At 41.0% G+C, this 26,947-nt stretch overlaps 1 protein-coding gene across 6 annotated transcripts in view; it reads right to left on the bottom strand.

Annotated features, from left to right (window-relative positions):
* The window catches only part of LOC139478944 (prostaglandin E2 receptor EP3 subtype-like), an 83,058-nt gene that overhangs the window by 41,592 nt on the left and 14,519 nt on the right, over positions 1-26,947 (bottom strand). The window contains exons 1-2 of one of the 6 annotated variants that reach the window (XM_071261646.1): positions 26,783-26,839; positions 25,360-25,496 (exon numbers count right to left, since the gene is read on the bottom strand). The exons of 3 other annotated variants lie outside the window; for them this stretch is intronic. The gene's annotated coding sequence lies outside the window, so the exon portion shown is untranslated. Of the gene's footprint in view, positions 1-14,965; positions 15,028-25,359; positions 25,497-26,782; positions 26,851-26,947 lie in introns of those variants that run through there. 2 more of the 6 variants (XM_071261645.1, XM_071261648.1) reach the window with 2 other exon arrangements.

Below are 26,947 nucleotides of genomic sequence, written 5' to 3'. Positions count from 1 at the left end.
CCTGGCAAAGCTGATGACTTCACTTATAACAGCATACTCAACACTTGTTCAGTAGGAGTTGGATTTAAAGCCAACGTCATCATTACTTCATTTATATGAATATCCGAGCCCATACTGACACATGTCGGAGATATATACGATCAGGGTGACGCCCGCTAGAACTGGTACATGTACTAATAAACCAAGGTCCATATTTGGTATCATTCTGATATTAGAAACCAGAACCAGCAAAACCTGTACGCCAATGTACACACTGGGTTGAGGTAGCTGAAACGACTGGACCAACATATCTCTCATTGATACATAAGTAGGGCCAAAACGTCACCAGTATCCATACCTTTCATGTTCATTCCTTTCGTGAACACCTGGTGTGGTGACTATCAGTGATCCAGCGGAATCTGTTTCTAGGTTTGTCAGCGCAATACCCTTGGTCGTGGGTTTCACCAAAGTGTTAAACGTCCAAGACCTGCACCACTTTCCTCCCACATCAAGCTGACACGTCTTGATGTAACTGGAATAATGTTCAAAGCGACGTTAAAACCCTACCTCACTCACTCAATCACTGTTTCGGCGGATACTCGATACTGACTAGTTTCAGGCGTTGGCGTTTTATATATTCGGAACCATCGACTGTAATGTTGATCAGTAGGCCACAATGTGTCACTGATTGTGTAGCATCATACTCGCGAGCTATCAACCACGAGCCATGACTTGAGAGATGTGTGTTACATTGATACCTCCCGTGTAAAATAACATAAATTGACCCTATAGTACCTTGAAAAGACGAGTACATCTGCTATAAGGGTACATTTGCTATTCGCTGCCCCAAAATGATATGCATTAAGAAAATAACGTTAAATAACGTGATATATCAAAAACATACTTTGGTGAAACCCACGACCAAGGGTATATATACGTCCAATTAAAGAGATGAAACAAAAAAACAACGTTATTTAACGCATATATATTCGGCGTGCACATCGTTGTCGCCTCATTGCCATTTTCTTCGGAACATAAGTAGCACACACTGTGGGGGAGTAAAATGAGACAAAGTACCCGATATACCACAGAAAAGATAATGTGTTGATCCGCATATCTTATACCTAACTGGTCTTCTGCCTGGGTTTATGGTAAATCAAATATTGTTGTTTTTGTATCCAGTCCAAGGTCTTGATGGCATAAACGGTATGATCCTGAGAGACTCTATCAAATCTAAACGTGCACATGACGGAGTGAAACGGATCCTACATCAAATGTTCACGTGAAAGCTTTGATAACATTGCTCCCATAATACGACAGATTCACAGGTCAGGATTTAAGTTCTGATATATCCAACATCTGAAGGGGCCATAGAAATCGGGAGGCTAATGTGCGCGGGTGTAATGCTAACAAACTTAAGATTATAATCTGGGTGAATCGGGACTTGAACAAACAAAGTTTGTTTGATGCTATGGGACACAACTCTGCCGGAATTAGGTTACTGGGTATCAAACGTAGCCTTGTCTTGTTGACATTGGTTGGTTGGTTTGTTGTTTTACGCCGCATTCAGCAATATTCCAGCTATATAACGGCGGTCTGTAAATCCAGTGATTGATATCATGAGCATCGATCCAAGCAACTGGGATCGATGACATCAACCAAGTCTGACGAGCCTGACCACCCGATCTCGTTAGTCGCTTCTTACGACAAGCATAGTCGTCTTTTACGGTAAGCATGGGTTGCTGAAGACCTATTCTACCACGGATCTTCACAGGTCACCCTTGTTGACAATGCCAAGGGGTCACACATTAGCTGACAATGCAAACAGAACTCCTGGCTAAGTCTTGAGCGTAATACACATGTCCCATTACAGCCCCAACATGACCGCCTCCGTGGTCTAGTCCATATACAGCCTCTGCCCGAAGAGCGGAACCTAAGTCGGTGGTTTGATTACCGCCGTGTCATACCCAAAGACGATAAAATATAGTACTTGTTATCCTGCCTGGCGCTCGTCAGTAAGTAAATAAAACAAGATCTGGTCGACTCGGAGTTATTATGCTTGGTCTGAGTGGGCTATTCATGTTAGACTGTCGCATGGTATCGCAGTGAGCTAGCTAGCATTAACATATTGGTCCGGACTGGTATAAGTGGCCACAAACACACGTGCGTACACGTCGCTATAGAAGTGTAAGAAGATTGAACGTGACCTTAAACCCCATTTTACCCCATCGCATCTCCCTTCTTTGATCGCACGTCAAACAGCCGCAAGGTACAGAGTTACTATTTAAAAAAGGGCGATAATGCTCCAAATAACCAGCAAAAATAGCCATGCTTGCAAGTGTATGTTTTAATGCGACTAAGACTCGAAATCTAATATCAAATCATTCATAAACATCAAAATCGGACATCAACATCGAAAAAAATCAAATCGGATATCAACATCGAAAAAGTACTCCACAACAGAAGTTTCATAATGGTGTGCGACAACTTCATCAGTAAATTGGGGCTGCATTACGTAGTATTTTTTATTAACTTTTTTTACAGTGCAGTAAAACGCTGGGATAGTAAAATTATAGGTATCGAGTTTCCAGTAGTTTGCGACAAACAAATTAACGTGCCAGTATCAGGCTCTAGTGCCGGTAAACATCCTGTCAGGATCATATGGTGTGATTGAGGGATCAGATATGGAAGTATCGGTGTTTTCGCAAATAGAAACACTTGCGTTAACTGATCCAGTGCAAAGAGACACTGACTGCGAGCCAAACCCTATACAAGGCACCACAATAAAAGTGGGGTGGGTTCAACGCCGTTTTTCAGATATATCATGGCGTGACAGCTTAGTGTAAGCTTAAAGCCTGAAATGATGTAGCCGTCTACCACGTCAGGGCGAACCGGGATTCGAACACACGATCACGATCATAGATGCTTTGCAACTCTGAACAGCGAGTTGCGGCCCCTTAGACCGCTGGGCCGGTAACTTCCCAAATGTCAGAAAGTTTATAACAGCAATACATGTATATCTGGTGAAGTGCACAGCAAAACCACTGGTAATGGAAACACAAATCTAAAATCAACAAAATTTGAGTGTACCCTTTAGTTAGACAATACAGGTGTCTTATATTTATTTGGAAATATGAATGAACTTCAAGTTTGTATGTGAGTGAGTTTGGTTTTACGCCACTTTTAGCAATATTCCAGCAATATCACGGCGGGGGACACCAGAAATGGGCTTCACACATTGTACCCATGTCGGGATTCGAACCCGGGTCTTCGGCGTGACGAGCGAACGCTTTAACCACTAGGCTACCCGACCGCCCCAGTTTGTATGTGAACTGGATAAACTTAACAATGGATTAAGATTGCTGTTGGGCCAAGCCCAGGACTTGAGCACTCTTGCTCGGTTCCAGAGTCTGCTACACATGAGTCATTGATTTGCAAATAAGTGTTGGCTCAAATATAATGTACCTAAAAGTGGTTGATGCAAATAATTGTATCCTGGTGTTGTTAGACTTTCTCAAAAAGACAATGTAGTATACCCAGGAGTCCAAATTAGAAGATCAAACTCAACACTAGAAAGTACAAGCTTTGTGTCTGAAAAATATACGTCATGTCTCTAGAAAAATCCAGGGTCTCCCTTATACCTCCAGTAGCATCATTGAAGATTGTATTGGAGTAATGACTGCTCAATCTTATGTCAATATTGAATCTGGCGCATGTACATAGTATGTACATTAGGAATATTTACAAATATTGTAAGACACGTACTAATGTCTTATGAACTTAATCTTCATGAAAGAAATATTATGTTTGAAACACTCTGTGACACACATGATGTGAATGGTTTTGTTACAATGTCTTACAGTGACGATGATATTATTATGAAAATCCTACTTAGAGGTATGCCTTGAAGATGTTCCACAGACTCTGGTCAGATAGGAAGACTGTGATGTGTAAAACTATGTTTCATTGGGGCAATCTACTGAGTGTACATCTACTATGTTATTAATAAGGTTATTTATATGCGAAAACAACGCTGAACTTGTACATAAATAACGATTGGCATTATTGAAGACTGACAGATCACATCAGTGTCTCCAACTTTGCAGAGAAAAGGACAAGCTATCTATCTATGTAATCAAGGTATTCCTTCCTGAGTAGCGCCCGCTAATTAGATCTATCATATTCTAGCTGTTGTATTGTCTTAATTACTCCCCTACTCCACTGTCTAACAACTGGCTCTCTGACAACTGCCTGTATGACAAATGGGAGATCGCCACTGAGCCCCGGCACCCCCACAAAAGGTCAAACAATGATATTATTATGACGCACCTGGGTGTTTTATGAGTAACACAGATTATTGAAGTCGAATAACAATATTGCCATCAAATCATACATGAAATGAAACATTGAACTCAAACGTGTAGGGAACTATCTAAGTAATCTTCCATTCTTTACTAGCCGAACGTGGTATGTAATTAAAAGTGGATTTAAACTCATACCACGGCGTGCCAGAGCGTATTAAACGTATTGAGGCCGAGACTATAAATCCCTTGTTACATGAAACGAGTTATTTCTGTAAAGGCAATCAAGAGGTTTGAAGCTTAGCATTCCAAGTTCTGGTGCTCCACTACAGAAGTATATTGATAGAATAAATGCTTTGCAGTGCAGGGGATCAGTTCTGATTGTGGCAGTCGTGTGAAACAGGTTCTGATAATTGAGTAGCACTTACCTGCGAAGAGCTTGAAACATCGTTGTCAGTTTAGCAAAGAGTGTTGGATCACGCTTACATACTTTTCAATGCCCTGAAATACTACTTTTACGCATGACAGAGAATTACGTCTGTTGCTTTGGATTACATTTTATTAAATATAACACCATGAACAATGGCGGCAGACGATTCGAATAGGACGCTGATGTTTACTGAAGTCAGGCTTTGAGAGACAAAATGCAAATAGATAAAGTGTTTCTTTAGTGCAGCATATTTATTAAATCAATTGTACTCACAGCAAAAATGCATCACAACATCCTAGGAGAAATCGAAGGTAATGCGAAAATAATTCTGTTTGAGAAATGTTGTCGTGTTGATATGTGTCGCAGGTGCCACCGGTAGGCCAGACATGCATACCCACTTCGCGAACACCTGGTGTCATCACTGATTTTCTGTGATCAATTTATATAATCTTCCCCACTATTTTGCATTTTACGCCCAAAGGATTGTTTCTTTGGGAAATATAGCATTGGCGTTTTATATTTGAACAAATGATATAGCATGAGAGTAAGTGAGTGACTGTTATCTAAGGCCGCAATCAGCTATATCAAACGGGCTGGCTTTCATACGTTAGTGACTGAAAGCATGAACTACAGTCATCCCGGGTAGGAATACCTACGTTAATTGGCTCTCCTAATCTGCCGTGAGTCGATGTTTTACGTTACAAATGAGCTGTGAAACGCTATTTCTCAACAGAATTGTTATCGTGAATTTGAAATTAAATTACACGTTTTTTTGTGAATGTCTTTTTTCACTCTCGTTATTATTATTACTATTATTGTTGTTGTTGTTGTTGTTGTTGTTGTTGTCGTTGTTATTATCATTATTATTATTATTATTTATGTGTCGAAGCCGAGAATGATATGTACTAAATTTGGGGGACAGTGGCCTAAAAATATCAGGAAACGCCGAAGATGGTCCGTCCGACATGTTGTCACCAAGTTTATACGTTACAAACAAATGAATTGCAGTACTGGTTAATACACGCCAAAACATAAACTGTTATGATATGGTTCAAGTCACTATCAGCTTGATATGAACTTATTTACATGATTTGCACGCACAAGATCCATGGTACCAGTTGTACTCTGGGAATCGCCGCCAGGTGGAATCATGCGAGGTATAATTGACTATAGACAATTGTGTAACATGAGAACCTACACACTATAAATACATCTTTTTCTGTTTGCAGAATCATTTATATTATGATCACTTGATCTTATTACATTAAACATATTCAACTCTATTCTCTTCCTCATCATCGATAGTAAAAGTACATGGTTATGATAACGTGTTCATGATTACTACTTCTAGTTTTAACTTACCGTCTTCTGCAAAGCTGATAGTTCCATAACAAGTTCAAGCCACAACAGCGTGCTACCATGTCAACACTGTCAATAACTAATGCGAAGCGCTTTTATTAATGTTATATTCGTGTAGCACCCAATGAATAACAAGGGTCAATCAATAACGATGTTCGGTTACTGGAGCGTTTAGATGTTCGGTTACTGGAGCGTATAATTTCTATTTTCCCATAAACAGTAGGCTATGTAACCGCAGGGCATATGAGAACTGTTTGAACAGAGAGTATCACAGTGGATATTTTGATTATATTGTATATACATAAATTGAATGAATTCGCTTTTCTGGATAGTTTAGTTGAAAAGTATTTCTTCCAGGTCTTTTAGCACCGTTCCACAACTATAATTATTGTTAAGGTTGTGTTTATGTTTTTACGTTAATGTTATGGTACGAGAGTAGAACTGAGAACCAATCCCTTGGTTCTTTTTATGCTTTAGGGTAGTCGTAGCGTTAACATCGCTTTGCGGGACAGTGTTCTGAGTTTTGATTCATAATTAACAATAATCGTAGAATACCATCTATGCTTTCATATATATTTTAATAGCACCGTTTTGTTGGACGGATCCCTTTGTTTGGATCTCAAAACAATCTCAGTCGTACAACTGTCATAATTTACACAACGCTTCAAACGAGTTTGCAGCATTCGTAGAACACATGTCATGTAGTGGAATGGGTCATTGGCTGTTATATGTTGAACAGGAAACGGTTTTTGTTCTAGGTTTGTCAAATAATGACTTCATTAGTGATATGTTGGAGAGACATGTGAGATAACCAAAACGAGTGTGACACTTGCAGGTGTGATATCGTTATTTTTATATCAATACATACTAGGAACAGAATTTAAGGGATCACCCAAATTTATTCATAAATGATGTGTAAAGAAATGATGTTGTGGAATTCAATCTTCACAGTAAAGTCAAACTCAGGACCATCCCCCGTGACCATCGCTGCAGTCACGACATCGAATCAGGCACGACATCGATGCAGTCACGACATCGAATCAGGCACGACATCGATGCAGGCATATTTGATATCCAATGCCGGAATGTCTCTCGTGGTAGCCTTCGCCATTCTTCTTGTACGGCCTGCCCAAGATGTTGCAAATGCTGGGAACGCGGAGGTCGGTTGCGAACGCTTCGACTTAGAACATCCCAAAGGTGTTCAATCGGGAACATGTCTGGAGATTTGGCTTGCCATGGCCTTGCTGTGACTGCATCACGAGCTCTATGATGACGTGCTTTGTCATCCTGGAAGTAAACGTTCTGACCTACGCACTGGGGAAATGGGATGACCACGGAACGTAATATTTGGTCCACATATCGTTGAACGGTCACGTTCCCTGGCTCGATCATCAGATCTGCCCTGTTGTCGGATGTGATGCCAGCTGAGCCCATGATGCAGCCACCACCGTACCCATCGTGCCCTTGGAAGGCTGCCTGATAGCACATCTCTCCAGGCCATCTCCAATCACGTTGTGTACCATCTGTAAAGCGTAAACAGAACCTCGATTCACCAGAAAACATGGTGTATCTCCAATGCCGCTGTTGACGACCTCCTATCTGCTGCTCCCACTGTTGCCTGAGATGCATGTGTGCCACAGTCAGACTTCTTTACGTCCAATCTACTTGAAGGACGGCTTGACTTTAAACCTGCAGTTTTCAACCTGTTTCGTATGCTTCACGTCGAAAGTCGCATATTTTTGGCAGCCCTGAAGTTGTCCCTCAGCTCTGGTGCAGAAATGGATCTGTTCTTCAGCGCAATGGTGCGTGCATATATGCGTGCGTCTTTCTAGGCCTTCCTCTACCCACCTTCACCTTAACCCCACCCGTTTGCCGATATCGCTGTCGGGATATCACTCTTTTAGACTTACCAAAGGGTCAGACAGCTGCATTCTGTGATTAGCCAGCTTCGACCATGCCTATTGCGCGCACTTTTTCATTTTCTGACTGTACACTTTTGTAGACATTATCCTTGTTTGTGGAAATGAACCATATGACGTTGTGACGTTAAAGGACACATGTCCAGGATAGGTCATCGTGGACGGCATGCTATACATGTGCAGTGTGCAAAGTTTGAGCGACTTTGCTATCTGCGTTCAATAACAATGCCTAGAGCAAATGGTCATTGCATTCTTATAGCTGAAATGACAGGGTTCTCTTTAATATTATTCGTATATAAAGGTTGATTCAGCATTCTCTAGTTTTGAGGCTTGTCTAATTTAATTTAGCTCTCTCATGGTAAGTTGGCGAACTTTTAGATCTTAGAATATGTATATTGCATATACTGTATATTTTTGATATTACCATTTTCAAATCGATTTGTGTCCAAATAGATCTACGTCATGTACATGTGGTTTTCAATTCGTTCATATTAAAACACTGCATGTATGATACATATAGTATTATTTTGGTTACCCCCAGTCCCCGCTTGAAACAATTTCAATTTGACGTTGCTCTAATAGGAATCACTCGAAAGCAGGTCCCAAAGTACGAATAATCACGAAACATTTTGTTTCAAAACAAAACACACCGGTCTCGACAAGACGACACAAAACATGTCCTTGTTATCATTAACGAACAAAATCGATAATCTTAGTTGCTTAATTCATCAACTGTAAGGGTCGATATTCCAAGCAATACTTCATATTTACATTTTTTGTCAATTGTCGTTATATTTAGTTCGATAAGCAAGTGCGGAAGGAGTAGCGATCAAAACATCCGTTAATGAATTGCATACCCGGGCTACAGTTCATGACGGTGTATGGTGATGTGAGTGGTTCAGTGGGTGTATATAAGTATTCAACACGATGTTTCTTATGCTAAATAGAGGTTATGCGTTGTATCACTGGTGATGGTGTATGACGTTCTATGACAGTATTTGTCAATGTATGACATAAGGTCACAGTGTTTGACACTGTATGACTATTGACATTTCACGTTGTATGACTATGTATGACATTGCATAACATAACAAAAATCACATATCTAAAATGAGAAAGATCCTTTAGAATAATGATAACAGTCTCAAACTCATACAGCGGCGTGTTTGAACCAATTAGTTGGCACTATTCATATATATACTCACGTCAAATCGAGTCAGCAGCCATATTTCACTCATTCTACCAACTGAGAGTAACCGACGATTAAATGTACATCGGGCTGCAGTAGACCTTGTACAACAGGTGATGTAATATTAATCCTCGGCGCCGAATGATGTGGCCTTCAACTCATCAACGCGATGAGGTTGTAAAACGCGATTCTATGATCATGCATTATATATAGGAAGGGACGGAACAATGTCTGTGTTGCAGCAGTTCACAGCTCGTAGTTGAAATCCCATATAGCTGTCGTAGCGATAGTGTTACTTTGTTTGACATGAGCGATAAAGATGCGGGAGACAGGTTGTGATAATGGTATACACGGCCTATCAAGCAACAAGCAAGAACAAAAATTGTCCCACAAACCAACATAGGAAATTGGCTTGTACGTGATGCCAGTGGTAAGATTAACACTTGAATGTTATATTAAATACCATAATTGAGGACCTTTCATTATTAGCTATTCACAGTCACTCACAGTGAGTGAGTGAGTGAAAGAGTGAGTGAGTGAGTGAAAAAATGAGTGAGTGAGTGAGTGAGGGAGGGAGTGAGTTGGGTTTAACGCCGCCTCGAACAATATCTCAGTCATGACGCGGAACGAATGTCCGACGTGATGCAGGCCGGAGACATTTACCACTATGGTGAATCCCGCGAGTATCGTGTTAACGACCCCACAGACATATTCAGAGCGAACTGGGATTCGAATCCTCGACCATATGTTTCTGGCACGCCATGGGTGCTGAACTCTGAACAGCGAACTGTGGCGTCTTAGAAGACAGGGCACCCGTGCCCGCGAGTTACCTATAGATCACATAAACAGTGCACACTACTGCTACGTGTTAAGGTTGATTTTTCGAGGCTAATGTAGGCTGACGCCATAACCCGAATCGCATGTTTGAGAACTGGATTCACATGACTGAGTGACTGATGACGCCACAGTCAGCAATAACCCATCTAAATCACAATACTCGTATCCCGACCAGAACAACGAGTGGTTGATAGCATGTGCAACGACTGGTGTTGATGGGGAACAAAGACAAACAGTCAGTCAGTCACATAATGTGACCATCTGTCCCAATTTCAGTCAAACATAGCGCCCTGGGGACGTTTGTTCGTTTTGTAGTGCTAGCCCACTGAGATACCATGCAGCAGTTTAGCATGGATGTCCCACATTGATACTGACTCCGAGCCGACAAGTTCGTGTTGTATGCTTTTAATGCCGACCTCCAAGAACGGTAACGTTCACATCTACTCACTAGACAACGTAGGCTAAGAGCTTAGAACGTAGAGCTTTTATTTGTAGCTCTGTAAATGAATAACTTGCTATTTCATGGTTTTCAGTCATATTGTCGTTAAACGTGACAAAATATATCCTTTAATAAATTAGTGTTTTACGCATCTGCTCAGTATGAGTTGGTCTTGACGGTGATATCTCTGTTGCGATGCAATATCTGCAATTGCAATTAATAGTAAATCACTTTTTATTACCTTTGGGAAACAGCCTAACGTAACCAACATGTAATTGACAAGATTAGTTACGACTTTGACAACGGATTTCATTAAGTTACATTACAAGAGTTGTTTATTTCAGAAAACCGCGCTGATAAGCGTGACGTGCTGTGATATGGACACATGCTGAGGACTACAGATTGAGAAAATGTGGCGTTGTAGTTTTTTTAATAACTGTGTGTACATATTTGCAGCATGTGTTACAAAAGCAAGTGATTATTACACATTGCAAGGAGATTCCTAGGTAGAACGGGTCACCAGTAACACATGCTAAATAGACGACTGAACAGATTGGGTGGTCAGGGTCGGTAACTTAGTTGATTGCATTTGGGACGTTGGGACCTTGGTGACGTTGGGACGTTGGGACGTTGAGACCTATGACTGTTGGGACGTTGCACAAATAACTCCATAGCCTTTTCTTTCATAACTGATTGGCATTCTATAAATTGGTGAGTAAATAAACTGGTGAGAAATCGTACAACTTTATGGATGATAACTTCTGGGGTTTTGCATATAGCCACGTCTTGGTGAAGATTCTTACACGTGGCTTGATAACTGTGTAAGAATCTACATTGGGACGTCGCTATCTGCGATAAACCAGGCGTTCATATCCACAAGTTGTACGTTTTCTTATTTGCTTTCATAGCCTAAATCCTCAAAATTACACACCTGATACCTTCATTGAGCTAAATAATAGGGTATCTTTCTTCAAGCTGTTTAATAAATAAAAGAGAGCATGGTTTTGCATTATGGGTTTATATGATATCATAATCCTTTGTGGTGGAAAAAATAGCTTTAAAAGTGCGTCCTATCCTGTAGTGATTATTCCGAGCTAAAAGAAGAGGCAGCAAAAAAGATTGGATCGTCAAGTTCGGTACCTTGGTTGATTGCGGGTCATCATTGTGTTACGTCATTTGATTCTTGCAATATCTACACAGAAATGACAATGATATTACATTTCTCTTTGAAAGTTAAGTCCAAACTAGAACGTTAGAATATCAGTGAAATCAACATTATGCTACTGAACCCAAAATCTTGGAACAATTTCAAAAGATTGCACTTAAAGTGTTCCTAATGTTGGGGCGGTTTCATTAACATATTATTAAGTACTTGATCAGAGTTGAGCTGGTGAGTCGTCGAGTACGTGAAATGAAACAGTGTGCCACTCGATACTTCGATTACTGTATGCAGAATATCAAACGGCACTCACTGTAATAGCTCAGAGATCAAAAGCCCGTTTCGTAAGATATCTAATAACGAAAATATGACGTCAACAAAAATGACAGTATTGTGTTTCGATACTAACGCTCCATTATCATCAAATACACTATGTTTATCTCTATTACCACCCAGTTAATAAGTTATATATCCACTATACAGGCGGATGTGTGCAAACTCAAATATCACGGTTTAGCATTTCGATGATAGAGGAAGGTGATGTTTTTATGACATTTGTGGATCAAATAAAATAGGAAGCATGATAAGGTCATAGTGGGATGCTCTGTCTCGTGGGAACAGATTAGCAATAATCATTTGTAGTTAACACAGATATAATTACCAACGCGGATGTTATGTTGCTTGTAAACAATAAATACATTGGTTTATATATAGTACATAGACATCTGTTTTATACCGTCGCCTACTGAATCACTTCCATTCAGACAACATCATTTTTAACTTTCAAGGAGGAAAACTTTTCAGATTCAACTAATATATAAACTTTCGTGCTGTCGAATGGTAATTGTCTTTGATACGAGCGAGTAGCATTACACGCCTTTATATCACAGCGGGAACACGAAGAATGGGTTTCAGAATCTGTACCCATATGGGGAGTCGAACCCTAACCATATGGGTGATGAGCCAACACTTTAAGCACTTGACTACCCCGACGTCATGGTGGATGTTGTTGCCATTCAGAGCTTACCCGTCAACCTAGATATATATCATATTCTTGCTGCTGGTGGTGGTAGGAAGGGGTGTGTGTGTGTGGGGGGGGGGGGGGGAGAGGGGGAGTGTGTGCTTCTGGCTGGTGGGATCACAAGAAATTGACAACCACATAAAATAGATTATTGCAAGATGCTTACCACGAAAATCGAACGATCGCCCCCTTACAAAGAGATTGAGTTATTTGGGGTAAAGTCTTCCACATCAAACCTCTGTGTCAGGGATGAATGTGGAAGTATAAGTTGGATAAGGGAAATTTGGGGTACTGATTTACCTAAACCTTTTATTTCTGAATTTGTAACACGGCTGAACTCGGCTTTTGAACAGTACTGGCATTCATCAAGTGTTAAGATCTCACAGATGCACCCTTATCCACCTTTTAAATCAACTGTCACTGTAGAATATTAATTATCAGTTGTAACCAAAGATGGGCAATGGTTCGATTCCGCTGTAACTCATATTATTTACATGTGGAAACTGGCAGACACAATAATTCTTCCAGAGACCAATGATTGTGTAAGATAAGTAGCATGGACTATGTGGAGGACCAACATAATTTCTTGTTAATTTGTAACGCTTATGGTAAACCTCGTCAGCAGTGTATTCGAGACAAGTTTCATGTCCATCCTACAATATCTAATATAAGTTTAATATTCTAATGTCAAACCGAGACAAAACGTTAACTGGAAAAACAGCCATGTTTGGACATCGCCATGATATCATTCCGATTCCTGACAATTCCGCAAAATGAATTACCCAGCAACCACGTGACATGTCAAGAGTGCACTTTAAAGTGTTCCGAAATCTGTGGCAGTTTCTTGAGCTTGTGAACTGCTGAAAACGTAAAAAGAGGTAACTCTAAACTTTAAGTTACTATATGCCGAGATTAAAACAAATAAAGTCGTCGAAGCTAATAATGGCAAAGTGGTTCGACGTACGCTTTGTTCATTATAAATTTTAAAACGACCACCGGAAAAGAGGCATCGTCCAGTTACGACCAACCACCTAACGTAATAGATTCTGATTCTCATTGTGGCTTTGTTTTATAAACTTGGATATCAATGTGCAAGTATTTTGAAATAAGGTATTGTGCCACTCGAAACTTCCGTTTACTTTATGCAGCATATCAAATGGGATTTACTGAAATAGGGCCCGGATAAATAGCATGTATTGAAAGATATCTCATACCGTAATTTTTTCATACTGACTTGTATCATCTTACATTTGTACGTTAGGCTGATAAAAAACATGTTAACTAAAAAATAAGAGTATTATGTTTCGATATTAACTCCCCATTGACATTAGCAGCCAATACCCTATATATTTCTATTACCACCTAGTTAATAAGTAATGTATCCATTATACTGGCGGATATGTGTAAACTCAAATATCACTGTCAGCATTGAGATAATAGCGAACAGGGCTGTTTTTAGGCCATTTGCGATATAGCGTGGAAGGTCAGAGTGGGGAGCTCTGTCTCATGGGAACAGATTAGCAATAATCATTTGTAGTTAACACAGATGTAATTACCAAAGCGGATGTTATGTGGCTTGTAAACAACAAATACATTGGTTTATTTATAGTACATAGAAATCTGCTTTATAACGTCGCCTATTGAATCACTATTGAACACAGATATAATTACCAAAGCGGACGTTATGTTGCTTTTAAACAACAAATAGATTCGTTAATAGTACGTAGAAATCTGCTTTATTCCGTTTATTGAATCTCTTTAATTCAGACATAACTTTCAACTTTCAAGGGGGAAAACTCTCCAGATGCTAATAATGTTGAATGCTGTTGAATGGTAAACGATTATTGTCTTTGATACGTCCTTTTTAGGAACATTTCAGCAAAACGCAGCGGGGAACACAGAGAATGGACTTTAGAATGTGTACCCATATGGGGGATCGAACCCATACCGTCTGTATGACGAGCGAACACTTTGCCCGCTAGACTAACCCGTCATGGCGGATGTTGGTATCAGTCAGAACTCACCCGCCAAACTCGATATGTATATGTTCTACACATGATACTGGAACGGTTAAAGGAGAAACGTGTTGTTAGACACCGACCATTTGATATTCTTGGGGGTGGTTAGTTCTATGAAGAAAAATAAACTGTCCCAGATAATGCTTGAAAACAATTATAGCGGTACATTTAAAAAATATATTTAGGTTCATAGTTATAACATTAAACATATCTCGTTCTGCAGGTGTTGCAAAAACAACATCCTCGATACAAAATCCCCCACACACGCACACGCACACAAGTGGTCGTCACTTTACATAGAATTAAAGACATACCTGTGTGCCATAAGGACTTCTGTCAGCAATGACACATCTGTTGATCGGGGACTCAGTCGTGCTTCACAAAGGTGTCAAGAATGAAACTGACCACCCACCAAACCACACTCTTATAACTTCTGCGTTTACCGATAATGATATCATTCCGATTCCTGACAATTCCGCAAATTGAATTACCCAGCAACCACGTGACATGTCAAAGAATAGCCAAGAGAGTTCCCCGTGATTACTCCGGCCCATACACCTCGATGCCGGAAAACGTCAAATATTGACTCAACGGTGGTGAATTATTATAAGATTATTCTCTCCAATAGTTGCGTAATTGTTCTAATAGCCACGAGACTGGTATCAAATAGGCGATGATAACGTTCAGCGACAGAGGCGTGTTCAGAACATGACCCAGTGACCTTTAGGAACCCCGATCAGAGACAGAAGCCAGATTTCTGTCTGCAACATAGCGTTAATACGGGCATTACTAATTCACCGTGCAGGATAGACGGAACAAATGTTTGCCAAACTTATATAGTGATTGATATTAATGTTAGTTTGTGGTTTAACGCCGCACTCGGCTTTATGACGGGGGTCATAAGATAATCAAAGATTGTCCAGTGATTGACATTATGAGCATCGATCTACGCAATTGACATGCATCAACCAAGTCAGGGAGCCTGACAACCCGATCCATTTTGTTGTCTAGCTCTCACTACCAACATGTTGCTGAAGATCAATTCTAACCCGCATCTTCACGGGTGTATTGATATTAGTTGAAGGCTTACATGAAATCCTGTTTCGGATCATGGAATTGATTTTTGATATTGGGTGATCGTGATTGACATGAGATATGTATGCGTTATCGGTTTGGCAAAGTGATGTCGGTTGATGACAGCAGTCAGTTCCTAACCTCCATGTTCTTCGTTACCAACAGCTGGTCGAAGTCAGACAGAATATAAAATTTTGATTTCTATTTTAAAAGTTTAATTCGTTTGCTTTAATGTTGCCTGTGATTAACTAATTAGTCCATGCATTGTTTCAGACATTTCAAACCATATTACTAAAACCGTCAGAATTAAGATTCAACTCATTATCTTTGTTTGTTTGTTTGTTGTTTAATGCCGCACTCAGCAATGTTCAAGCTATATGACGGCGGTCTGTAAATAATCGAGTCTGGACCAGACAATCCAATGATTGACGTCATGGGCATCGATCCACTCAAATGGGATACGATGACACGCATCAAACCAAGTCAGCAAGCCTGACTACCTGATCCTGTTAGTCGCCTCTTACTACAAGCATAGTCGCCTTATTAAGACACCATGCCACAAATGGACATATGCATGCCATTAGTTCTCCAATCAACGGATAGGTGTGCATTCAAACTGCATTCTGAGTTCCCTGGGGAGAATACTACCCTTATTACCCCTAGTAAGATGACTGTTCCTATTACCATCTCATCCTGCCGGGTACCAATCGCTGCTGTGTGTATAAGGTAATCAGGTAACACGTTAGTTGTATTTAAAGGGGGAGTTTTCGGATACCCTGACACAGATAATAGTTTGTCGGTAGGTTGCGAACACAATACATATAAACAGTGTGATACCTACATTGTATTCTTTGTCCATTGTCAGTGTGCACTGCGCAGTTCCACCTCACAAACTCCATCCAAATAGGAGCCTTAATATGCGCCTTACTTAAAGTCGGTGCAGTTGGGAAGCCTAGTAGATAAAGCGTTGAGTCTCCGTGTTCACCGTGGTCGACTCCTCCCAAGTCCTATGTGTAAACCAACACCTGGTGTCCCTAGACCGCCTCCATAGAGAGCGGGAGGTAGGTGGTTCATTCGACGCGTCATACCAAAAGACGTTAAAATATTATACTTGTTGTTACCCTGCCTGGCTCGGCATTAAGGGGATGAAATGAAGACTTTTCGACTGTATACTGTGTCTGAGTGGGCTAACAGTTATTTTATCTGCCATCATATGATCCCGATTTTTTTATCTACTTCAGATTTCTAACTAATACCTTAAATGCAATTTCATTGTGATTTCGTAACGTGCAAAGGGGATTGTCAAAGTATAGGTCAGGTTAACAATGGTCCGGATAAATTTGATACAGGACGTGTGGACCACATGCCCTAAGTCGTGACAGATATGTCATCAATAATTTAATTTCTCCTTGGCTGGGGGACAACTTATCCCCTCTGGAATTCCAAACAAAAGGTTTCAAACAGCAACTCATCCAAACAGATATCAGGTTATAACTGATACCAACAAATTTCATTATCAAAAACAGACTGAACAACCAAGGGATTTGTCTGTAAAACCTACGGTTTGATGGCTATGGCGATGGCCTGAAGTGTTCGTGTTAAAGCGACATGTAGTATCACGGCTGTATTTCCTGATCACACGATGTGTGTGTACGGAGACATACATGGTAGGTTAAACCCGACACCTCAATGTTGTTAAATGTTCCGATTCTAGGAAACAGGAGCGTTTTGAGAGGAATTGTCGATTGCTCTCCCGCGTCGCTGTATGACAATGGACTTTTTATTTATTCGTGTCTTCCTGTCACTTCTTTCTTTGCTGGGTTTTATTTGTTTAATCTACGTATTTGTTATCACGTATGACAGGGACAGTGGTATGGTGGATGTTATGGCGTATAATGATAAATGTATCGCTTACTTCCGTGTTTGTCTTATAGTGTGGAAAACAGGCGGAAGGGTGGCTGGGATCTGAATTCTTAGTCAGGCTAAAGAGCCCCACGCATCGGCAGTTCTGAAAGCTGCGGTGGAAGAATCAAAATGGAAGGTTGCTGTATGCAACAAACCAGAAATTGTTTCCATAAGGTTGTATGTTTTCTTAATGCCAACCAACTTCTCGAATGTCAATCAAACAGTGTAAGTTTTTACACATTCAGTCACATTTTACACCTAGTAGGAAGTTATAAATATATGATGCCAATGTCTGCTAAGCTATTTAACAACGATTTCAACAGTATTTATGTTACATCCCGGCGTTACTTTACTGTAAGAGATGTTGTATATGCTTGCCAGCTTAGCGAAGCCCATGAAAACAATATGGTGCTGACAAACCAAGGTAATAAAGGCGGAAATTCTTGCATTCGACCCTACAGCTAGCGGATTCTGCGACTGAGTATCGAATGCATCCTCTCTTAAGAAACTACACCAGGGAGTATATACAAACACAACATCAACTGATACTGAATTGATGACATAGACCTAATGTGAGAATATGTCTTTGCTATTTTCGCTGCTGCATTCGATTAAGTTTACATGCTTGGTAATACTTTCTTTAATAGATTACAAATTCTATCCATGGGGGCAGAACGCCCCATCTGGTAAATACATTCAAAATGATGATCGTCTTTGGCGTATACAGATACTTTCCATTCGGTACTTCCTGACATGCAGTTATAAAATACAAAAAATAGTTACAGTTCGTTTGAAACGTATTCCTTCACTGAGAGTAAAAGACACTTCCAGACAGCGGGGCCATACAGCGGTTGAACTGTTTCTGGAACATCTCACCGGTCTATACAATAATAAGCCGATCTGCGAAGGTCCAACTGTACCAAAACTTCTACTTCAAAACGTGTTTGCCTCCAACACGTGGAATGTTGGCGTTTTTTTCTGAAAATTTATTTTGAGCAGCATCAAGTTTTGACAGGGTAGAGTGTTTCTATACATGTTCAAAGTGTAGATTAAAGCAATATTGTCAAATGCCGTTATTATCACGTTATACCACATATATTATTATTAATGGTGATCAGAGAGAGACGGAGAGAGAGAAAGAGAGAGGGGAGGGGGTCTTACTTTCTTTGCGAGGTAGGAGCCACCCAATTAAAATATTAAAATTAAATTATATATTAAAATTAAAATATATAATGTACATACATACGCACGCACGCACGCACGCACGCACGCACGCACGCACGCACCCGCATGCATGCATGCATGCATGCATACATACATACATACATACATACATACATACATACATACATACATACATACATACATACATACCATACAGCCATTCAGTGAACATTTCATTGCACTTGTTCGATTTACTACCATGATAGTTTTGATATAATGTCACAGTTTTACAATCTAAATAATTCTTGACTTCATGATGCTAGCGTACATGACTCCTAACGTTTAGTATACAAAGGCATATAAACTGACGTCCAAAAGAAACTTTACCCGAGTTTGAAATCACTCTTGCTCAAAAACAACAAAACATACATGCATGAAGTAAAGTGTATTGAGAAGATCAATATATCAACATAATCAACACTGAAAATGACAATCATACCGCGACCGAGAATGACGTCAGAGCCCCCCAAAGTTGGGTGTGGTACAAAACTCGAGCTTTCAGAATCATGGACAATAGGCAGAGTACATAAACAATCGCTCACGTTCAATCGCCCAAGTCATTAGTAGCGTGTGTGACCACCAAATGCCTCATTACACGCAAAAGCTCTTCGACGCACAGAAAAAGTCAGTCGTCTGATGAGGTCACGTGGGATTTGACGCCATTCTTCTTGGAGGGCCAAGATCAGTTCTTGCCGGTTGGCTGAAGAGTGTGGTCGTTGTCGAACACGACGATCCATCAAGTCCCAGAGGTGTTCTATTGGGGACATGTCGGGTGAGCGTGCTGGCCACGGCAGGACGTTGGCGTTGTTGGCTGCGAGGAAGTTAGTAACAATTCTGGCTGTAAATGACACTACGTGGCTGCTGTTGGAGAAATGGTAGGACAACTGGACGAAGAATGTTATCCATGTAACCTGAGCTGTCAAGTTTCCGTCAACGATGACCAGCGGTGTCCTCTCCTGCCCACAGATCCCTCCCCACACCATGACCCTCCACCATATGGTACGACCTCCTGCACGCAACACGCCGCCGTTCGTTCACCCTTTCGGCGGTAAACACGTTGTCTTCCATCAGCCCTAAACATACAGAATCGACAGAATCGTCAGTGAAGACAACCCTCTGCAAGTCACGTCGTTGCCAACGTCGTACAGTCCGGGCCCATCTCAATCGCAGACGACGATGTTGCACTGTCAAAAGCTGTCCTCTGTATGGTCTAAAAGCCCTGATTCCATGAACCCTGAGTCTCCTGGCCACTGTCTGTCGACTAACCCTGTGACCTAAGGCATTTGTCGCCGATGACGTCACTGTCAGGAAGCGATTTCGGAGGTGCAAGGTACGCAAGTACCGGTCATCATGGGGCGTGGTCACCCTGGGTCTGCCTGTTCTTGGCCTGTGAGCGGTCCGCCCTGTCAGTCTGTAACGTTGCATCAAGTTGGTAACGGCAACACGGGAGCAACCGAAGGTTCGTGCAATATGGGTGTGGGTGGCTCCCATCTGTACCATACCCAAGGCTCGTTCACGTTGTTCGACTGTGAGTCGTGGCATTTCTTTTGTGTTTTTTTATCACTGTGGATGTCTGACTTGCCGTCGCAATCGTTTTATACCCTTACCCGCACGTGCATTTGCAGTTCTCCGTGGTGCACGTGTTTTTCACTTTTTCGCGTGTTATCTCGCAAACAGACGATGAACATTTTCTGCATACACTATTGTTGTATTTAGGTTATGTGTTTTAGATAGACTCCATCGAACAAAAATGGATACTGAAATATATATTTTCAGTTGGTAAAGTTGTTTTTGGACGTCAGTTAATGTTCCAGTGAGTGGCGAAACACCATACTACCAAACACCGTAAATATGGTTTCAATTTTATGTTGTTATTATAAACACCATGTGCGCATTATTCAATCAGTTTGATCCGTTTTATGTAATTTAATCATGACTTATTAACTCTAAATAACACTTGGATTACGTATAATTAGCAACTTAATCCACGTATCACAGGTTTTTGGTGTAACAAGTTCATGGCCCCAAAACATTGGTTGATGTAAATTGTTATTTCGGACAGGTCTATCTTCAAGCACATTACTCAAGCATGACGAAGATGGTTTATAGAAGTGTTAATAGACCGAATTTCTGCGATGGCATTATGTCAGAATAAAATACACTTTGCGAGTCGAATATAATAGATGAGGTGCAAGAATTGTTTACATACATTCTGTTTGGTGATTCTGATGCAGTTGAACACATGTTATACATAGCCCCTCCTGAAATAGGTAGGGCCGCGCGGTTCTGAGAATACTTATTCGAATTGGATCATAAAAACGCATAAGGCATTTCCAGGAAAGTATTAAGCCATAGCAGTAAAATAACGTGTAAACAACTATTAAAAAAATTAAAAGACAGCCAATCAAAACAAGTGTTGTTTTGACAATAATCTCAAACGAGAACAATGGCTGACAATATCAGAAACCTGTGACATCCATATACGGAGAATGCGTGTAGCCATTCCTTCCGTTCTTCCCAATCAGACATACCCGACATGTGTCTTTTACCCGCGTGTGAGACGGATACACTAAGAAGCATTCGTCACCACTCTTCCCTTTCCGTAACCTGCAAGAAGCTCCCCTATCGATGAATGTTATGTGCAAAAATACGACAAACCAATCAGAATGCGCGAACGACTTCAAGTACTTGGGTCACAGAATCCCTCTGGAACAATGTTTGATTTTACATATGTCTTGCTTTTAAAAATATACCCAAGATACAGTTAAATGTGTTTAATCATACCGTATTATACTGTCAGTTCCGATGTGTTGAATAGTATCCGGAATATATACGATATATGGGGAAATATACGTGAATCCTTACGCAACGAGTTGACAGTTCCTTTCATATGCACGTTTGCGCTTAGACGGAAACCCAGTCGCAAAAATGGCCACGAGAGGGTCACAAGTCGCTGCTATTCGGCATGTCCCGGAATAAGACGAGTTGGTCACGAATGACTAGGTAGGGCTGGGTTGACATGCTAGGTTTACCGACAGTTGGAACAGCCCAATACGATTTGAGTTACATCGTAATGGACTAGAAGGTCCATTAATGATCACGGTTATTACTTTATGATGCGCAATGTTATCCCATACTATGACCTTTCATACATTCTTACACACAAATATCTATTTTAATAAATTGGTAGTCATGTTTTGGCTGACTGCTTGGCCTTGTATAACAATAAATATTAGGGACAAATACAATTTCCATAATCATAAGAAATATAAAAAGAGTCCTTTGTCCGATTACGACTATATCATAAGCATGTGTTCAGGAATCACTATAGCTCGGCAGATATGTAACAATATGGGGCCAAGATGTTCACTTCCGGAAAAAAGCGTGAACATTTGTACATAGGGGTTTTAGTGTATGCAGAATCTGATTTTAATGGGGTCCACGCTGGCAAACCAATGTACAAACATCCAAAACCAGATGGAAAACAATCATGTTGTGAAAACAGCTGCAATATCAATAGCTGAGTTGCCCACATTCAACACCCTGAAAGGTGGCAGGAAAGAAACCACTGCTTCACAGACTCGACACAGCCTGGAACGGGAAACCAGACTTCCTTTGTACCTTGGGTTGCTGATCCACAACAAGACCAGAAAGCGTGACTTGATTGACACTCTTTTCGAGAAGGGATTGTCTATATCGCACGACCGAATACTGGCCATACATCAGCTGGCCCATAGATGTACCAAACAGTGCATTGACCTCGTTTGAAGATGTTGGGGCTGTGTGCCCTACAGCGCTGAGAAAAGATCTCTTCACAACAGGCAATCTCGACAACATAGATCACAATCCTTCATCCACTTCAGTACAAACTGCGTTCCATGGAACTGCCATATCTCTGACACAGCATGTTACGAATGAATGTGCAGGCACAGAGCTCCAGAACAAACCTCTCATCGACAAGGACACACCAATTGCAGGACAAAGAAGATCAAGCCAATCATGGAGTCGTACAGTACTGTCCCGCCATCTGCATTCCCAACCGATAACCCTATACCATGCAAGACAGAGGGACAAGCGGTCCCCAAAACGTCTGCAGTCAACTCAGATGAGCTGCAGCTCTCATGGACACAGGCAGTTGAGAAGCTGTTGGAGAAACCTGAATTGAAATTGGTCAGCACATTTTGCAGCTTCACAAGATTCCTGCCCCAGACCACCGGCGATATCTGGGCTCATGCCATTATTCCGTGATAACGCACGTTCTTTGGCGATGGTAAAGCATGGCATGGATGTAATCGCTAAAGCTACCGAACATGTGCATCCTGGACAAGTCCCAATATTGACTGTTGATCAGCCGCTGTATGCCATCGCCACGAAGATCCAGTGGACCTGGCCAGCTGCCTATGGCAAACACAATTTTGTGGTGATGATAAGTATGTGGTGATGATGGGTGGATTGCAAATAGAGATGGCGTTCCTGAAAGTTCTAGGAGATTGGCTAGATGGCAGTGAATGATTGGTTGTACTGACGACTGCGAACGTTACCACCGATGGTAGGGCTGATGCTCTTAGAAAGGGATCATTCACGGTACGTTCTCAGTGGGCTCATCAAGTAACAGCTGCTGCACTATTTGTTTACGTAGCCAAGCCTACAGTTCATACAAAGCAGAAGCAGAGGCAGACGCGAAGCCTGTGATGCAATTCGAAAACTGGTGCACACACATGGAGACGCATCATCCGCAGTTTCGGTACTGGAACAAAACCTTCAAACCTGAGGTTCTCTTCCTCCATTTCATGCAATCACAGCGTGAAGGAATCTTTAAGCTCTACATTGGCACACCAGGAAAAATTGTGCCATGGATGTTTGCCATGGATCACTTCCACTATACGAGGTGGTTGTCTGTTCACGTCCGAGATCTGATGCAGTTACAGCGTGAATGTCCAGCAGTATGCAATGAGTTCAAAAAAGGACACTTTGTGACACAGAAAACAACTCATCGCTTCTCCATGATGGCTCATGACCATGTACACGAGCAACTCAATGCTGTGTTGAAAGGGGATGGTGGAATAATTGGCATCACTGAAAATGAAGCAGCCCTCAGGCGGGGAATGATTGCAGGTCCCGAGATGGCAAGGGTCATACCTGAGGTTGAAGTGAGCACATCTCAGAAGACAACCCGCAATGATCGACACCATGAGCAAACTCTGACCATACAAAAGAAATTTGCAACAAATGTCCAAAGCATGATAGATGTTCTACATGAATTGGGTAATCCCTTCACAAAAACGAGCGCTGATCGCCTCACACTGGACACGAAGGTCATCATGTCTGATCAAGTCGTCCAGGACTTCTCAGAAGCCGAGGAAATAGGTAGGACTTAGTACAACACCTTTGTTGATTTGCCAGTTGTGAAGATGGAGAAGCCTTTCAATGACACTATTAAAAAAAATAACCTCCAGTTGTTCAAGTTAGGAGAACGGAAAGTCTCCTCAAAATGTTCGACGTGAAGAGCGACCTTCAGCTATTTTAGCGAATGTACATCTCTTGTCAAGCACGAAATGATGAAATGGACGTGTTCTTCATGCATGAAAACAACTCTTGGCCACCGTCTCTGGCTGAAAACAACATGATGCGTCTCGGAGAACAATCTGACTTGCTAAAGTGTCTGGAACCACTTGCAGACATCGAGTGAAGAACTTCTTACAAGAAGAGAACACTTGTTTTTTAGAATTAGGTGGAATCCAACAACTTTTAAGTTTATAGGTTGCTTGTATGGTAGCATCACGTCAGAAAAAAACGGTTTTGTTTGATTCTTGATTCTTGTATTTTTTACATGTATTAGCGTCGTCATGCCCACAAAATATTTTCAAAATCATATAGTTGCAACAACTTTATTCACATGTGCTGATGACAGAAAAAAATAAATCAATAAAAGCTATGTTTTGAATTCTGGTTCAACTTAATACATTCTATGTTCAATCTCAGTTCTGAGTGGGAATCAAATTACAGTTATGGAGAGATATCGATATTCGTAAAATGGACGGCGGCCATCTTTGATCGTGTTTTAAACTATTTCATTGCATTCCTTGGCCCCCGAAAACCTATAATTTGCCACCAAGATCATGTTTCTATGTCAGATAGATCCAAACTTATGTCCATATATCGAAATTTGTAATACGGATGGCGGCCATCTTGGATTTCTCAATTTTGAGTGGGAACCATTGGTTTGCCAGCGTTGATCCCATTAAAATCAGTTTCTGCATACTCCATAACCCCTATGTACAAATTTTCATGCTTGCTTCCAGAAGTGAACATTTATTTGACATATCTGCCCAGCTACTATCATATAGTGATGATACCAGGTGTGTGTATCCTGCCCACCAGTGGCACCCGTCACAAACACATGCAAAGGCACGTCAATTGTTCACCTTGAAAAGTTCGGGAAACTATCATACAAGTCAAGATCTTTATGCATTGAACTAAAAATGAAACAGATGGGGTGGTTTACCTGTTCCCTTTTACTTCTAGTTCAGGTGGGTAAACGATGTGGATTAGTGTTCATGATGCTAATCACTGACTTGTCTGGTCCAGAATCGATTGCCCGTATACCTTCGTCGTATGGCAGGAGAATTGGTGGGTGCGGCACTAGACAACAAACGTTTACGTCTTTATGAAAATTGTGTGAGTGGCGGGTGATACCGGTATAGGACAAACTTACCCTTTCGCGAACACCTTGGGTCCTCCATATCATTTTCTAGTTTACCTTTAACCTTCAGTTGATTTATTTTTCTGAAAATAATCGAGACTGATTGATTTTCTAGAGTTGACGTTTTAAATTTTATAAGTCATTCGCCGGGGCATCAAATACAATTAGGAAGCACGACAATGTTTTACTGCTTTGATGATGATGGTTTTTAGAAGATGAAGACAGTATCCTTCCCAGTTTGTGCCAGTCAACGGGTACCTGACAGTGGATTAGTTACCAATTGAACCATAACGTATATAATACTTAACCGTCTTAATACAGGGGTGTCACAAATGAGGAGAAGGCATCATTTATTGCCTAAGCTTCACTCAGGTTACCGACAGAAGATTATTGAGTGAAATGCAAGGCTATCTATCATGTGTAAATACAATGTAGACTGTCATGTATTTGTTTATCCAAGGGAAAGGGAAATGTGGGCATATTCATTGTCTATGCTATTTCTTATACTCTGTAGTATTGCCCATACAGTAATCAAAGTGTTGTTTCAGTCGGGGCATTCGCTCAGGAGCATCATTATCATTTCTGAGACGCCAGTGTAAGCAGTATGTCTGTGCATGTATACTAGTTCAACATATAGCCTACATTCACTTCCAGGTACCAGGTGTACGAAGGCATCGTTTTGTGGATCAACATTAAGAGAATTTTGCTGGAAGTCCCAATCTTATCTTATGTACTGCACAGGTATTGGAGTTAGTGAGTGATTTAACCCTGTTATGTTTGATAGGCATTACTTACAAGTTGACGGATGACAAAGTATAGATAACTAAATAAGGATCTATATCGACACGTCGGACACACACGGTGCTGACAAACCCAGGATCTTAATCAGGGCCATCAGGATGGGAACTTATGCTACAGTACCACAAACTGCCATAGCTACAATACAGAGGGAAGGATAAAACACATTCATCTTGAAGACAAATTACATTTCAACAGTGGATAAGTGAACGTGTTTCTGACATATCCCAGAATATTGAAGCGATGACACATCTTCATCTTCGGATGTTGTTCAAACAGCTACTTACTACGAACACCCGGTGTCATAGTCATGCGTGTCCATGACACCAGGTGTTCGCAGTGAGCACACGATGGACCATTTCACATGGACTGAAATTTTATCCCAAGACTCCGTCATTCAAAAATAACGTTATCATTCATTTCTTACCTGGCATATGAAGACTACACCATTTCTGATCAGCAGCACTCAATGCAGTTCCTCCTACCAATGTGTAGCGTAACACTGAATGAACCAACCAAACGGAACTTTAAACGAGTGCTGTAACTGCGCATGCTTCTCGATTTATACGCAAAAACCTGCATCCGCTCAGTT

This window comes from Haliotis cracherodii, unplaced genomic scaffold, assembly GCF_022045235.1.
Source record: "Haliotis cracherodii isolate W230 unplaced genomic scaffold, xgHalCrac1.p SCAF_4, whole genome shotgun sequence".
NCBI classification, from domain to species: domain Eukaryota; kingdom Metazoa; phylum Mollusca; class Gastropoda; order Lepetellida; family Haliotidae; genus Haliotis; species Haliotis cracherodii.
Note: the sequence above shows the minus strand (reverse complement) of the source record. Positions and strands in the feature narration are given on the sequence as shown.